Below are 17,266 nucleotides of genomic sequence, written 5' to 3'. Positions count from 1 at the left end.
GTTGTGGGGGTATGTGTGCGGCATTGTTATACAGGGTATGTGTGCAGTATTGTTGTGGGGGTATGTGAGTGACATTATTGTAGGGATATGTGTGTGACATTGTAGTAGGGGGTATGTGTGGGACATAGTTGTAGTGGTATGTTTGTGTAACATTGTTGTGGGGGTATGTGAGTGACATTGTTGTGGGGGTATGTGTGTGACATTGTTGTGAGTATATATGTGGGACATTATTGTGGGGGGTATATGTGTGTAACATTGTTGTGGGGATATGTGTGTTATATTGTTGTGGGGGTATGTGAGAGTCATTATTGTGGGGGTATTTACTTGGCATTTTTGTGGGGATATGTGTGCGGCACTGTTGTGGGGATTTATTTGCAACATTGTTGTGAAGATGTGTGAGCAGCATTGTTGTGGGAGTATGTGTGTGACATTGTTGTGAGGGTATGTGTGTGACATTGTTATAGGGGTATATGTATGACATTGTTGAGGGGATATATGTGTGACATTATTGTGCTGGTATAAGTGTGTAACATTGTTGTGTTGGTGTGTGAGTGACTTTGTAGTGTTGGTATTTGAGCAACATTGTTCTTGTGGTGTGTGAGTAATATTGTTTTTGAAGTATATGAGTGACATTGCCGTGTGTGACATTGTTGTGGGGGTATGTGTGTGACATTGTTGTGGGGGTATATGTGTGTGACATTGTTGTGGGGGGTATGTGAGCGGCATTGTTGTGGGAGCATGTGAGTGGCTTTGTGTTGGAGGTATTTGAGCGACATTGTTGTGGGGGCATATGACTCACATTGTTCTTGGGGTGTGTGAGTAATATTGTTCTAAGAGGTTTATGACTGACTCTGCCATTGTGGTATCGTCGTGGTATATGAGCGGCATTGTTGTGGGGGGTATATGTGTGTGACATTGTTGTGGGGGATATATGTGTGTGACACTGTTGTGGGGGATATATGTGTGTGACACTGTTGTGGGGGGTATGTGAGCAGCATTGCTGTGGGGTTATGTATGTGACATTGTTGTGAGGGGTATGCAAGTGACATTCTTGTGGGGGCATGTGAGTGTCTTTGTGTTGGAGGTATGAGTGTGACATGGTTGTGGGGGTATGTGAGCGGCATTGTTGTGGGGGCCTGTGAGTGGCTTTGTGTTTGCGGTATTTGTGTGACATTGTTGTGAGGGTATGTGAGCGACAGTATTGTGGGGGTATAGGTGTTATATTGTTGTGGGGGTATTCAGTGATATTGTTCTTAGGGTAAGGGAGTGACATTCTTTTGAAGATGTGTGAGCAGCATTGTTGTGAGGCTATGTGTGTGATATTACTCTGGGGGGTATGTATACAGCATTGCTATGGGGGTATGTGTGCGACATTGTTGTGGGGGTATGTGTGCAACATTGCTGTGGAGGTATGTGTGCGACATTATTGTGGGGGTATGTGTGCAACATTGCTGTGGAGGTATGTGTGCAACATTGCTGGTAGTTTATGTGTGCAACATTGTTGTGGGGGTATGAGAGCGACTTTATAGTGTTGTTATTCGAGCAACATTGTTTTGGCGGTATATGAGTGACATTGTTGTGGGGGTATGTGTGTGACATTGTTTTGGGGGTATGTGAGCGGCATTGTTGTGGGGGTATGTGTGTGACTTTGCTGTGGGGGTATGCGAGCGGAATTGTTGTAGGGGTATGCGAGTGACATTGTTGTGAGGGGTACGGTTGTGGGGGTATGTGAGCGGCATTGTGTTGGAGCTATGTGAGCGACATAGTTGAGGGGGTATGGGAGTAACTTATTGCAGGAGGTCTATGTGTGTAACATTGTTGTGGGGGTATGTGTGTGACTTTGTTGTGGGGGTATGTGAGCGACATTGTTATAAAAGGTATGTGAGCAGCATTGTTGTGGGGTTATGTGTCTGACATTGTTTTTTGGGGGGGTAGTTGAGCAACATTGTGTGTGATATTACTCTGGGGGTATGTATACAACATTGCTATGGGGGTATGTGTGCGACATTGTTGTGGGGGTATGTGTGCAGCATTGTTGTGGGGGCATGTGTGCAACATTGCTGTGGAGGAATGTGTGAAACATTGCTGGTAGTTTATGTGTGCAACATTGTTGTGGGGCTATGTGTGTGACATTGTTGTGGGGGTATGTGTGTGACATTGTTGTGGGGGTATGAGAGCGACTTTATATAGTTGTTATTCGAGCAACATTGTTGTGGTGGTATATGAGTGACATTGTTGTGGGGGTATGTGTGTGACATTGTTTTGGGGGCATATGAGAGGCATTTTTGTGGGGGTATGTGTGTGACATTGTTTTGGGGGCATATGAGAGGCATTTTTGTGGGGGTATGTGTGTGACATTGCTGTGGGGGTATGCGAGCGGAATTGTTGTAGGGGTATGTGTGTGACATTGCTGTGGGGGTATGCGAGTGACATTGTTATAAAAGGTATGTGAGCAGCATTGTTGTGGGGTTATGTGTCTGACATTGTTTTTTTGGGGGAGGTAGTTGAGCAACATTGTTGTGGGGGTATTTACTTGGCATTTTTGTGGGGGTATGTATGCGACATTGTTGTAGGGGTTTGTTTTCGGCATTATTGTCGAGATGTGTGAGCAGCATTGTTCTGGGAGTATGTGTGTGACATTGTTGTGAGGGTATATGTGTGACATTGTTGTGAGGGTATATGTGTGACATTATTGTGGGGGTATATGTGTGTAACATTGTGGTGTCGGTGTGTGAGTGACTTTGTAGTGTTGGTATTTGAGCAACATTGTTGTAGGGGTGTTTGAGTGACATTGTTCTTGTGGTGTGTGAGTAATATTGTTTTTGAAGTATGTGATTGACATTGTTGTGGGGGGTATGTGTGTGACATTGCTGAGAGGGTATGTGTGCGACGTTGCTGTTGGAGTATGTCTGCGACCTTATTGTGGTGGTATATGAGATGCATTGTTGTGGGGGTATGTAAGCGACATTGTTGTGGGGGTATGTAAGTGACATTGTTGAGGGGGTATGTGAATGACTTTTTAGTGTTGGTATTTGAACGACATTGTTGGGGGGTATATGGACGTTCTTGTGTGTGTGAGTAATATTGTTTTTGAGGGGGGTATGTGAATGACATTGTCGTGGGTGTATGGAGTATGTGTACGACATTGCTGTGGGGTTTTCTGTAAGACATTGCTGTGGGGTTATGTGTGGACATTGTCGTGGGGGTGTATGAGCTGCATTGTTGTGAGGGTATGTGAAAGATATAATTGTGCAGGTATGTGTGTGACATTGTTGTGGGGGTATTTTCGTGGCATTGTTGTGGTAGTATGTGTGCAGCATTGTTTTGGGGGCGTATATTAGCAGCATTGTTGCGGGGTATGTTTATTTACTTTGTTTGTGGGGGTATTTGAGCGACATTGTTTTGCAGGTATGTGAGCTGCATTGTAGTGGGGTTATGTGAGTGGCATTGTATTGAGGCCATGTGTGCGACATTCTTGTGAGGGGCATTGTTGTGGGGGTATGTGAGCAGCTTTGTGTTGGAGGTATGTAGGCGACAATGTTCTTGGGGTTTCTGTGTGACTTTGCGGGGGTATGTCAGTGATATTGTTGTGGGAGTGTGTGTGTGCGACATTGCTGTGGGTGTATGTGTGCAGCATTGTTGTGTGGGAATGTATGCAACAATGTTGTGGGGGTATGTGTGCGGCATTGTGGGGGCATGTGTGCGGCATTGTTGTGGGGGTATGTGTGCGGCATTGTTGTGGGGCTATGTGTGCGGCATTGTTGTGGGGGTATGTGTGCGGCATTGTTGTGGGGGTATGTGTGCGGCATTGTTATACAGGGTATGTGTGCAGTATTGTTGTGGGGGTATGTGAGTGACATTATTGTAGGGATATGTGTGTGACATTGTAGTAGGGGGTATGTGTGGGACATAGTTGTAGTGGTATGTTTGTGTAACATTGTTGTGGGGGTATGTGAGTGACATTGTTGTGGGGGTATGTGTGTGACATTTTATTAGGGTGTATGCGTTGGACATAGTTGTAGTGGTATGTTTGTGTAACATTGTTGTGGGTGTATGTAAGTGACATTGTTGTAGGGATATGTGTGTGTAACATTCTTGTGGGGGTATGTGAGTGACATTGTTGTGGGGAGTATGTATGTGAAATTGTTGTGGGGGTATGTGTTTGTAACATTACCGTGGGGGTATGTGTGCGACTTTGTAGTTTTGGTATTTGAGCGACATTGTTGTGGGGGTATATGATTGTTCTGGGGTTCGTAAGTAATATTGTTCTTGAGGTTTATGACTGACATTGCCGTGGTTGTATGTGAACGGCAGTGTTGTGGGGGTATGTGTGTGACATTTTTATGAGGGGCTTGTGAGCAGCATTCTTGTGGGGTCATGTGTCTGAGTGTCTGACATTGTTGTGGGGGGTATGTGTGTGACATTGTTTTGGTGGGTATGTGTGTGACATTGTTGTTGGGGTATGTGTGACATTGTTGTGAGGGGTATGTGAGCGACATTGTTGTGGGGGTATATGAGTGAGCTTGTTGTGGGGGTATGTGTATGACATTGTTGTGGGGGTATGTGAGCTGCCTTGTTGTGGGGGCATGTGAGTGTCTTTGTGTTGGAGGTATGGCTGTGACATTATTGTGAGGGTATGTGAGCAACAGCATTGTGGGGGTATTTGTGTGACATTATTGTGAGGGTATGTGAGCGATAGTATTGTGGGGGTATAGGTGTTACATTGTTGTGGGTGTATATCAGTGATACTGTTCTTAGGGTATGGGAGTGACATTGTTTTGAAGATGTGTGAGCAGCATTGTTGTGGGGCTATGTGTGTGATATTACTCTGGGGGTATGTATACAATATTGCTATGGGGGTAAGTGTGCGACATTGTTGTGGGGGTATGTGTGCGGCATTGTTGTGGGGGTATGTGTGCGGCATTGTTGTGGGGGTATGTGTGCCGTATTGTTGTGGGGGTATGTGTGCGGCATTGTTGTACAGGGTATGTGTGCGGTATTGTTGTACAGGGTATGTGTGCGGTATTGTTGTGGGGATATGTGAGTGACATTGTCGTGGGGGTTATGTGTGTGTAACATTGCCGTGGGAGTATGTGTGTAATATTGTTGTAGGGGTATGTGTGTGAGATTGTTGAGGTAGTATGTGAGCGACTTTGTAGCTTTGGTATTTGAGCAACATTGTTGTGGGGGTATATGACCGTGGTTGTATGTGAACGGCATTGTTGTGGGGGTATGTGTGTGACATTGTTGTGGGGGGTTTATGTGTGTGACATTGCTGTGGGGGTATGTGAGTGACATTGTTGTAGGGGTATGTGTGTGACTTTGTTTTGAGGGGTATGTGAGCAGCATTCTTGTGGGGGTATGTGTGTGACATTGTTGTGAGGGTATATGTGTGACATTGTTTTGAGGGGTATGTGAGCAGCATTCTTGTGGGGTCATCTGTGTAACATTGTTGTGAGGGGTATGTGAGCAGCATTCTTGTGGGGGTATGTGTGTGACATTGTTGTGAGGGTATATGTGTGACATTGTTCTGAGGGGTATGTGAGCGACATTTTTGTGGGTGTGTGTGTGACATTATTGTGAGGGGTATGCAAGTGACAATGTTGTGGGCGTATGTGAGATGCATTGTTGTGGGGATTTGTGTGTGACATTGTTATGAGGGTTATGGGAGCAGCATTCTTGTGGGGTCATGTGTGTAACATTGTTGTGGGGGTATGTGAGTAACACTGTTGTGGGGGGCATGTGTGTGACATTGTTGTGGTGGGTACGTGTGACATTGTTGTGGGGGGTATGTGTGTGACATTGTTGCTAGGGTATGTGTGTAACATTGTTTTGAGGGGTATGTGAGCGACATTATTGTTGGGGTATGTGAATGATATTGTTGTGGGGGTATGTGTGTGACATTATTGTGAGGGTTATGCAAGTGACATTGTTGTGGGCGTATGTGAGCTGCATTGTTGTGGGGTTATGTGTGTAAAATTGTTGTGGGGGTATATGAGTGATATTTTTGTGGGGGTATATGAGTGGCATTGTTGTTTGGGTACGTGTGTGGCATAGTTGTGGCAGTATTTACTCGGCATTGTTGTAGGGGTACGTGTGTGACATTGTTGTGGGGGTTTGTTCGCTGCATTAATTTGGAGACGTGTGAGCAGCATTGTTGTGGGGCTATGTGTCTAAAATTGTTGTGCGGGTATATAAGTGGCATTGTTGTGGGGGTATGTGTGCAGCATTGTTGTGGATGTATGTGTGTGACATTGTAGTGGGGGTATGTGTGCAGCATTGTTGTGTGGGTATGTGTATTATATTGTTTTGGGGGTATGTGTGCGACATTTCTCTGGGGTATGTATGCAACATTGCGGTGGGGTTACGAGTGCAACATTGCTGTGGGTGTATATGAGCTACATTGTTGTGAGTGGTATATGAGCCGCATTGCTGTGGGTGTATATGAGCTACATTGTTGTGAGTGGTATATGAGCCGCATTGTTGTGGGCGTATGTGAGCAACATTGCTGTGGGGATATGTGTGTGACATTGCTATGTGGGTATGTGAGCAGCATTCTTGTGGGTTTTTGTGTGTGACATTGTTTTGGGGGGTATGAGTGCGGCATTGTTGTGGGGGAAAGTGTGGGGCATTGTTGTGGGGTTATGTGTGTGATATTGCTGTGGGGTATGTGTGCGTCATTGCTGGGGGGCTATGTGTGTTACATTGTTGAGGTGGTATATAAGATGCATTGTCGTGAGGGTATGTGAGTGACATTGTTGTGGACATATGTGTGTGACATTGTTCTGGGGGATATGTTAATGACATTGTTTTGAGGGGTGTTTAAGCAGCTTTGTTGTGGGAGTATGCTTGTAACATTGTTGTGAGGGTATGTGTGTGGCATTGTTGTGAGGGTATGTGTGCGACATTGCTGTGGAGGTATCTGTGCAAAATTGTTGAGGGGGTATGTGTGCGACATTGCTGTGGGGGCATGTGTGTTACACAGTTGTGAGGGGGTATATGACCAGCATTGTTGTGGTCGTTTGTGTGAGACATTGTTGTGGGGGCATGTGTGCAACATTGTGTGGGGGTATATGAGCTACATTGTTGTGGGGCTATGTGTGTGGCATTGTATTAAGGGCATGTGTTTGACATTGTTGTGAGGGGTACGTGAGCAGCTTTGTGTTGGAGGTATGTGAGCAACATTGTTCTATGGGTATGTTAATTACATAGTTATGGGCTTATGTGTGTGACATTGTTCTGGGGGTATATGAGTGACATTGTTATGAGGGTATATGAGTGACATTGCTGTAGGGGGTATGTGAGTGACATTGCTCTAGTGGGTATGTGAGTGACATTGCTGTAGTGGGTATGTGAGTGACATTGTTATGAGGGTTATGTGTGTGACATTGTTGTGGGGATATATGAATGACGCTGTAGGGGTATGTGTGTGACATTGTTGTGGGGTTATGTGTGTGACATTGTTGTGGGGGTATGTGAGCGACATTGCTGTAGGGGGTATGTGAGTGACATTGCTGTAGTGGGTATGTGAGTGATATTGTTATAAGGGTATATGAGTGACATTGTTATGAGGGTTATGTGTGTGAAATTGTTGTAGGGGTATGTGTATGACATTGTTGTGGGGGTATGTCTGTGACATTGTTGTAGGGGTATGTGTATGACATTGTTGTGGGGGTATGTGTGTGACATTGTTGTGGGGGTATGTGTGTGACATTGTTGTGGGGGTATGTGAGTGAGATTGCTGTAGTGGGTATGTGAGTGGCATATGTCACCAGTATGGGGCCCGTGTAGATGATCAGATGTTCTATAGATTCTCCTCTGAGAGCTGTACACAGTCCTTCCTGACAGGACCGTATGCTAGAAGTGCTTTATGACTGTCCTGTTATTTCAGATGCCGGCTGATATTCCGGCGCCAAAAGACCATTTTATTTTGCTCCATGTTAACCAGCTGAGTCTGTCCGGCCGGCACTTCTCCCGGTTCATCTATGAGGGGGTGAACAAGAGCTTTAGGCCTCATGTCCACGGGGAAATTCAGGCCGCATGGATTCCCCGTGCAGAAGCCCGCAGCAGGTCCCTTCTGCCCCGCAGACATGAGGCCAAGAAAATGCGACATACTTACCTGTCCGGACGCTGCGGGTCTCACCTCCCTTGCGGCCGGATCTCCTCTCCTTGGCTCAGCGGATGTGTTCGGCATGCTGGTAGCGTGCCGCACAAATTTCTTTCTTTAACTCCTGCTCTCCCGCGTTCCCCTGGCACAAAACAAATAGAGCTGCGGGTGTGCCGCAGATCTGGACGGCTTCCATAAGCTTCAATTGAAACCACGAGAGCCGTCCGTGCAGGAACGCCACACAAAATGGAGCATGTTGCTGGTGCTTTTCTGCACGTGCGATCCGCGCTCCAGGAAAAAATGACATCCGTAGGTATTTAACGACCTGCGGGTGCCCAGTGATTCCCTATTGGCGCGGATCATGTTTGCTGGAGACCCGCGCGGATTTCGTAATTCTATTTGGCCTGTGGACATTGGGCCTTAAAGGTAGGAGCAATTCACAATGCTTGACATATATCCCCAGGATGATGTAGCAGAGCCGAGGTCGTCATGTAGCTCAGTACAGAGTATGTAATATCGGGGGGTTTACATGCGGCTGCTGGTAAACCGAGGCTGCCTCCCACCTGCGTTTGGGTCACTTCAGGGTTTCTATTTCTTTGCTGCATTTTTGGAGAGAAACTGAAATAAAACAGAACAGAAGTGAAAAGTAATGCAGCAGAATGTGCTGTTGTAGTGGGCGGAGTTACCGGGGCTTCTCCATAATGTATGCATGTAGTTGTAGTGGGCGGAGTTACTGGGGCACCTCCATAATGTATGCATGCTGTTGTAGTGGGCGGAGTTACCGGGGCGCCTCCATAATGTATGCATGCTGATGTAGTGGGCGGAGTTACCGGGGCCCCATAATGTATGCATGTTGTTGTAGTGGGCGGAGTTACCAGGGCCTCCATAATGTATGCATGCTGTTGTAGTGGGCGGAGTTACCAGGGCCTCCATAATGTATGCATGCTGTTGTAGTGGGCGGAGTTACTGGGGCACCTCCATAATGTATGCATGCTGTTGTAGTGGGCGGAGTTACCAGGGCCTCCATAATGTATGCATGCTGTTGTAGTGGGCAGAGTTACCGGGGCCTCCATAATGTATGCATGCTGTTGTAGTGGGCAGAGTTACCGGGGCCTCCATAATGTATACATGCTGTTGTAGTTGGCGAAGTTACCAGGGCCTCCATAATGTATGCATGCTGATGTAGTGGGCGGAGTTACCGAGGCCTCCATAATGTATGCATGCAGTTGTAGTGGGCGGAGTTACCGGGGCCTCCATAATGTATGCATGCTGTTGTAGTGGGCGGAGTTACCGGGGCGCCTCCATAATCTATGCATGCTGATGTAGTGGGCGGAGTTACCGGGCCCCATAATGTATGCATGCTGTTGTAGTGGGCGGAGTTACCAAGGCCTCCATAATGTATGCATGCTGTTGTAGTGGGCGGAGTTACCAGGGCCTCCATAATGTATGCATGCTGTTGTAGTGGGCGGAGTTACTGGGGCACCTCCATAATGTATGCATGCTGTTGTAGTGGGCGGAGTTACCGGGGCGCCTCCATAATGTATGCATGCTGATGTAGTGGGCGGAGTTACCGGGGCCCCATAATGTATGCATGTTGTTGTAGTGGGCGGAGTTACCAGGGCCTCCATAATGTATGCATGCTGTTGTAGTGGGCGGAGTTACCAGGGCTTCCATAATGTATGCATGCTGTTGTAGTGGGCGGAGTTACTGGGGCACCTCCATAATGTATGCATGCTGTTGTAGTGGCCGGAGTTACCAGGGCCTCCATAATGTATGCATGCTGTTGTAGTGGGCGGAGTTACCGGGGCCTCCATAATGTATGCATGCTGTTGTAGTGGGCAGAGTTACCGGGGGCCTCCATAATGTATACATGCTGTTGTAGTTGGCGAAGTTACCAGGGCCTCCATAATGTATGCATGCTGTTGTAGTGGGCGGAGTTACCGGGGCCTCCATAATGTATGCATGCAGTTGTAGTGGGCGGAGTTACTGGGGCCTCCATAATGTATGTATGCTGTTGTAGTGGGCGGAGTTACCGAGGCCTCCATAATGTATGCATGCTGTTGTAGTGGGCGGAGTTACCAGGGCCTCCATAATGTATGCATGCTGTTATAGTGGGCGGAGTTACCGGGGCGCCTCCATAATGTATGCATGCAGTTGTAGTGGCCGGAGTTACCGCAGCGCCTCCATAATGTATGCATGCAGTTGTAGTGGGCGAAGTTACCGGAGCCTCCTTAATGTATGCATGCTGTTGTAGCGGGCGGAGTTACCGGGGCCTCCATAATGTATGCATGCAGTTGTAGTGGGCGGAGTTACCGGGGCCTCCATAATGTATGCATGCTGTTGTAGTGGGCGGTGTTACTGGGGCCTCCATAATGTATGCATGCTCTTGTAGTTGGCGGAGTTACCAGGGCGCCTCCATAATGTATGCATGCTGTTGTAGTGGGCGGAGTTACCGGGGCCTCCATAATGTATGCATGCAGTTTAGTGGGCGGAGTTACTGGGGCCTCCATAATGTATGTATGCTGTTGTAGTGGGCGGAGTTACCGGGGCCTTCATAATGTATGCATGCAGTTTAGTGGGCGGAGTTACTGGGGCCTCCATAATGTATGCATGCTGTTGTAGTGGGCGGAGTTACCGGGGCCTCCATAATGTATGCATGCTGTTATAGTGGGCGGAGTTACCGGGGCACCTCCATAATGTATGCATGCAGTTGTAGTGGCCGGAGTTACCGCAGCGCCTCCATAATGTATGCATGCAGTTGTAGTGGGCGAAGTTACCGGGGCCTCCTTAATGTATGCATGCTGTTGTAGTGGGCGAAGTTACCGGGGCCTCCATAATGTATGCGTGCTGTTGTAGTGGGCGGAGTTACTGGGGCCTCCATAATGTATGCATGCAGTTGTAGTGGGCGGAGTTACCGGGGCCTCCATAATGTATGCATGCAGTTGTAGTGGGCGAAGTTACCGGGCCCTCCATAATGTATGCATGCTGTTGTAGTGGGCGGAGTTACTGGGGCCTCCATAATGTATGCATGCAGTTGTAATGGGTGGAGTTACCAGGGCCCCTCCATAATGTATGCATGCAGTTGTAGTGGGCGGAGTTAACGGGGCCCTTCCATAATGTATGCATGCTGATGTAGCGGCCGGAGTTACCGGGTCACCTCCATAATGTATGCATGCAGTTGTAGTGGCCGGAGTTACCGGGGCCTCCATAATGTATGCATGCTGTTGTAGTGGGCGGAGTTACTGGAGCCTCCATAATGTATGCATGCAGTTGTAGTGGCCGGAGTTACCAGGGCCCCTCCATAATGTGTGCATGCAGTTGTAGTGGGCGGAGTTACCGGGGCCTCCATAATGTATGCATGCAGTTGTAGTGGGCCGAGTTACCGGGGCTCCTCCATAATGTATGCATGCAGTTGTAGTGGCCGGAATTACCGGGGCTCCTCCATAATGTATGCATGCTGTTGTAGTGGCCGGAGTTACTGGGGCCTCCTTAATGAATGCATGCAGTTGTAGTGGGCGGAGTTACCGGGGCGCCTCCATAATGTATGCATGCAGTTGTAGTGGGCGGAGTTTCTGGGACCTCCATAATGTATGCTTGCAGTTTAGTGGGCGGAGTTACTGGGGCCTCCATAATGTATGTATGCTGTTGTAGTGGGCGGAGTTACCGGGGCCTTCATAATGTATGCATGCTGTTGTAGTGGGCGGAGTTACCGGGGCCTCCATAATGTATGCATGCTGTTATAGTGGGCGGAGTTACCGGAGCGCCTCCATAATGTATGCATGCAGCTGTCGTGGCCGGAGTTACCGCAGCGCCTCCATAATGTATGCATGCAGTTGTAGTGGGCCAAGTTACCGGGGCCTCCTTAATGTATGCATGCTGTTGTAGTGGGCGGAGTTACTGGGGCCTCCATAATGTATGCATGCTGTTGTAGTGGGCGGAGTTACTGGGGCCTCCATAATGTATGCATGCAGTTGTAGCGGGCGGAGTTACCGGGGCCTCCATAATGTATGCATGCAGTTGTAGTGGGCGAAGTTACCGGGCCCTCCATAATGTATGCATGCTGTTGTAGTGGGCGGAGTTATTGGGGCCTCCATAATGTATGCATGCAGTTGTAATGGGCGGAGTTACCAGGGCCCCTCCATAATGTATGCATGCAGTTGTAGTGGGCGGAGTTAACGGGGCCCTTCCATAATGTATGCATGCTGATGTAGCGGCCGGAGTTACCGGGTCACCTCCATAATGTATGCATGCAGTTGTAGTGGCCGGAGTTACCGGGGCCTCCATAATGTATGCATGCTGTTGTAGTGGGCGGAGTTACTGGAGCCTCCATAATGTATGCATGCAGTTGTAGTGGCCGGAGTTACCAGGGCCCCTCCATAATGTATGCATGCAGTTGTAGTGGGCGGAGTTACCGGGGCCTCCATAATGTATGCATGCAGTTGTAGTGGGCGGAGTTACCGGGGCTCCTCCATAATGTATGCATGCAGTTGTAGTGGCCGGAATTACCGGGGCTCCTCCATAATGTATGCATGCTGTTGTAGTGGCCGGAGTTACTGGGGCCTCCTTAATGAATGCATGCAGTTGTAGTGGGCGGAGTTACCGGGGCGCCTCCATAATGTATGCGTGCAGTTGTAGTGGGCGGAGTTACTGGGACCTCCATAATGTATGCATGCTGTTGTAGCGGGCGGAGTTACCGGGGTCTCCATAATGTATGCATGCTGTTGTAGTGGGCGGAGTTACTGGGGCCTCCATAATGTATGCATGCTGTTGTAGTGGGCGGAGTTACTGGGGCCTCCATAATGTATGCATGCAGTTGTAGCGGGCGGAGTTACCGGGGCCTCCATAATGTATGCATGCAGTTGTAGTGGGCGAAGTTACCGGGCCCTCCATAATGTATGCATGCTGTTGTAGTGGGCGGAGTTATTGGGGCCTCCATAATGTATGCATGCAGTTGTAATGGGCGGAGTTACCAGGGCCCCTCCATAATGTATGCATGCAGTTGTAGTGGGCGGAGTTAACGGGGCCCTTCCATAATGTATGCATGCTGATGTAGCGGCCGGAGTTACCGGGTCACCTCCATAATGTATGCATGCAGTTGTAGTGGCCGGAGTTACCGGGGCCTCCATAATGTATGCATGCTGTTGTAGTGGGCGGAGTTACTGGAGCCTCCATAATGTATGCATGCAGTTGTAGTGGCCGGAGTTACCAGGGCCCCTCCATAATGTATGCATGCAGTTGTAGTGGGCGGAGTTACCGGGGCCTCCATAATGTATGCATGCAGTTGTAGTGGGCGGAGTTACCGGGGCTCCTCCATAATGTATGCATGCAGTTGTAGTGGCCGGAATTACCGGGGCTCCTCCATAATGTATGCATGCTGTTGTAGTGGCCGGAGTTACTGGGGCCTCCTTAATGAATGCATGCAGTTGTAGTGGGCGGAGTTACCGGGGCGCCTCCATAATGTATGCGTGCAGTTGTAGTGGGCGGAGTTACTGGGACCTCCATAATGTATGCATGCTGTTGTAGCGGGCGGAGTTACCGGGGTCTCCATAATGTATGCATGCTGTTGTAGTGGGCGGAGTTACTGGGGCCTCCATAATCTATGTATGCAGTTGTAGTGCGCAGAGTTACCGGGGCCCTTCCATAATGTATGTATGCAGTTGTAGTGGCCGGAGTTAACGGGGCTCCTCCATAATGTATGCCTGCAGTTGTAGTGGGCGGAGTTACTGGGGCCTCCTTAATGTATGCATGCAGTTGTAGTGGACGGAGTTACCGCGCGCGTCCATAATGTATGCCTGCTGTTGTGGTGGGCGGAGTTACCGGGACCTCCATAATGTATGCATGCTGTTGCAGTGGGCGGAGTTACCGGGGTCTCTATAATGTATGCATGCTGTTATAGTGGGCGGAGTTACCGGGGCCTCCATAATGTATGCATGCTGTTGTAGTGGGCGGAGTTACCGAAGTCTCCATAATGTATGCATGTAGTTGTAGTGGGCGGAGTTACTGGGGCCTCCATAATGTATGCATGCAGTTGTAGTGGGCGGAGTTACCGGGGCCCTTCCATAATGTATGTATGCTGATGTAGTGGCCGAAGTTACCGGGACGTCTCCATAATGTATGCATGCAGTTGTAGTGGCCGGAGTTACCGGGGCTTCTCCATAATGTATGCATGTAGTTGTAGTGGCCAGAGTTACTGGGGCTCCTCTATAATATATGCATGCTGTTGTAGTGGGCGGAGTTACCGGGGCGCCTCCATAATGTATGCATGCTGTTGTAGTGGGCGGAGTTACCGGGGTGCCTCCATAATGTATGCATGCTGTTGTAGTGGGCGGAGTTACCGGGGCACCTCCATAATGAATGCATGCTGTTGTAGTGGGTGGAGTTACTGGGGCCTCCTTAATGTATGCATGCAGTTGTAGTGGGCAGAGTTACCGGGGCGCCTCCATAATGTATGCATGCTGTTGTAGTGGGCGGAGTTACCGGGGCGCCTCCATAATGTATGCCTGCAGTTGTAGTGGCCGGAGTTACCGGGGCTCCTCCATAATGTATGCCTGCAGTTGTAGTGGCCGGAGTTACCGGGGCTCCTCCATAATGTATGCATGCTGTCGTAGTGGGCGGAGTTACCGGGGCGCCTCCATAATGTATGCATGCAGTTGTCTTATGCCTATGTATTGTCAGTGGCTTCAATGTGGAAGGAATCAGCAAAATTTGTATTGATGCTTGTAGGAATGAAAGGGTTAATGTCTGCAAAGGAGCCGTCTGGTGTCAAAATGTATCCTTTTGTGTTGGGAGTTTGGAAGTCATGTGACCATGCTTCATACGGGTGTTTATAAGGGGAGTGCAAGGGAGTCTGAGGGCTTATTCAGATGACTTTATATCGGCCGTGTATTCACTCCGGCCAATATACGGCGTCCCTCTCTGCAGGGGGAGGAGGCTAGAAGAGCCCGAAGCAGTGCACTGAGCTCCCGCCCCTCTCCGCCTCCTCTCCACTACCTCTCTGCCCCTCTGCACTATTTGCAATGAGGGAAAGTGGGACAGGGGCGGGGCTAATTCCTGGAACTTAGCTCCGTCCCTGTCCCGCCTTCTCTCTTGCAAAAGTGCATAGATGTGAGTCCTGCAGTTGGTAAAGTCATTGCCCCGGACTCTGCCCTGTAGATTAGTGCTCACCTTTGTTCTACTCTACACTGTTCACATGTCAGAATGTTTCTTTACAGCTCAACTGACGGAGGAAAAGATCCCGCTGATCATGAAGTCTACAGGTTCATCTGTCACCATAGAAGTTACCAGCACGGCCCGGGCTACTGAGATGCATCTGTCCTTATCTTATATGTTCCAAAGTCAAAATTAATGCCAGAGTGGAAATAAAATAGCATTAAAAAATAAATAAATGTGTTTTTTTCAAAAAAGTTCAGATGTCCAACCTAAAGTACTTTTACTGTCTTCTCCGTTTGACTCCAGTTCTGGGAAGCGGTGTGTAAATTCAGTGGCATAATCCTGCCTAGATGGCTGGTCATCAGCACTCAACAAACCTAATACTAAACAGACTGGTAGGGGTGAAGATGCCAACGATTTACCTGCTGTGTATGGAGCCTGAAAGATAAACGGCAATGGAAAAGTTAGTTTTCTTACAGCAGTCTGTCCAGGAGGTGTCATCCCGCTATCCCAGATGCCTGAACCCCCGATTCACCTATGTATAATACAGGTGGGGGTGCATCATCGACCCCTCCCCTTGGCTCTTGATTGACTGCTCAAATATACATAGTAATATAGTATGTTAGGCTGAAGGGAGACAATGTCCATCCAGTTCAGCCTGCTTCCACCCCCCCTCCCTTGTTGATCCAGAGGAAGTTAAAAAAAAAAGGCTATTGGGGGGGGGGGGGGGGGGGATTATTTCCAGACTTTATAATGGCAGTTAGAATACTCCCTGGATCAATTTTTTTATAGTTTCTACATGACTCCAAGATCCAGATGGTTATTTAATGTCTATATCCTGTAATAACATAGCGCTCTAGAAAGACATCTACTCCCCTCTTAAACTCCTCTATGGATTTTGCCATCCCCACGTCCTCAGGCAGAGAGTTCCACAGTCTCACTGCTCTTACAGTAAAGAACCCCCTTCTATGTTGGTAATGAAACCTTTTTTCCTCTAACTGTAGAGGATGCCCTCTTGTTACCGTCACAGTCCTGGGTATAAACAGATCATCGGAGAGATCCTTGTATTGTCCCCTAATATATTTATACACATTGTCCTCTAATTTGTATTTAAGCACTGCAATATCTTAACCAGAGAATTGAAGCCATTTCACCCATTTACATTGGGTCAGGAAGGGTACCGTTACTCCTTAAGGAGAGCACTTAGAAGGTGTGAGGAGACTTATAAGGCCATCCATGCTCCTGGGGGAAATATGCAAATGCAAAATGGAACAATACCTCTGTAGCGCCACCTATTGGAAGGCAGCATTTCTGTCTGTCTGTGCACGGTTAGCTTTTCCTTCTGGAGAAGATTGTGGCTTTGGCTTATAATTCCCAGTCATTGTTACAAGGCTTGCTAAAAAGTCTGACATTGGCTTGCAGAAATGCTGCCTTCCAATAGGTGGTGCTGTAGAGGTATTGTTCCATTGTCCCATTTACCCTATTACATTTGTATGCCTCTAGTTGGTCTAATCTGGAAGCAATAAGTTTTCCATTAAGCAGTTATTTTGAATAACAGCAAAAAGTCGATCTAGCCGTAGTTTTCCATTTCATAGCAATAGAAGCCCTAGTTACTATTAGGAGATGAGACAATATAGTAAGGCCAGCAAAAATAATATCCTCTACAGCTAATGATAATAGGGCCACATTAGGGCCCCATCGAAAGTCAAAATTGAATGCAGTGGGAAGTAAATCTGATCCCATAGAGGTTTAAGGATTTCACATGACCACCAGATATGTAACAGAGATCCAACTTGTCCATAACATCTCCAACACAAACCAGAAGTACCAGGAAGCATTTCAGACAAGCGGTAGATGCCACCTATATAAACGTCTTCTTAATGATTAGCACAACAAGAGGTCTTAGCACTTAACTGATTGGTCCTCATTAAAGGTCTCCTGAAATTCCCTTTCTCAGTTCTTTCTGAAAACGGGAATTACAATTAAGGGAAAGTGCGGTGTAGGTTCCAG

The 17,266-nt window shown here is 48.0% G+C and overlaps 1 long non-coding RNA gene across 1 annotated transcript in view; it reads left to right on the top strand.

Annotated features, from left to right (window-relative positions):
- Positions 1 to 15,452, top strand: part of LOC136581649 (uncharacterized) — a 59,056-nt gene extending 43,604 nt beyond the window's left edge. The window contains exon 3 of the long non-coding RNA XR_010787077.1: positions 15,319 to 15,452. This is a non-coding gene — a long non-coding RNA (uncharacterized lncRNA). The remainder of the gene's footprint in view (positions 1 to 15,318) is intronic.
- Positions 15,453 to 17,266: the final 1,814 nt, after the last annotated feature.

This window comes from Eleutherodactylus coqui, chromosome 11, assembly GCF_035609145.1.
Source record: "Eleutherodactylus coqui strain aEleCoq1 chromosome 11, aEleCoq1.hap1, whole genome shotgun sequence".
Classification (NCBI taxonomy): Eukaryota; Metazoa; Chordata; class Amphibia; order Anura; family Eleutherodactylidae; genus Eleutherodactylus; species Eleutherodactylus coqui.
Note: the sequence above shows the minus strand (reverse complement) of the source record. Positions and strands in the feature narration are given on the sequence as shown.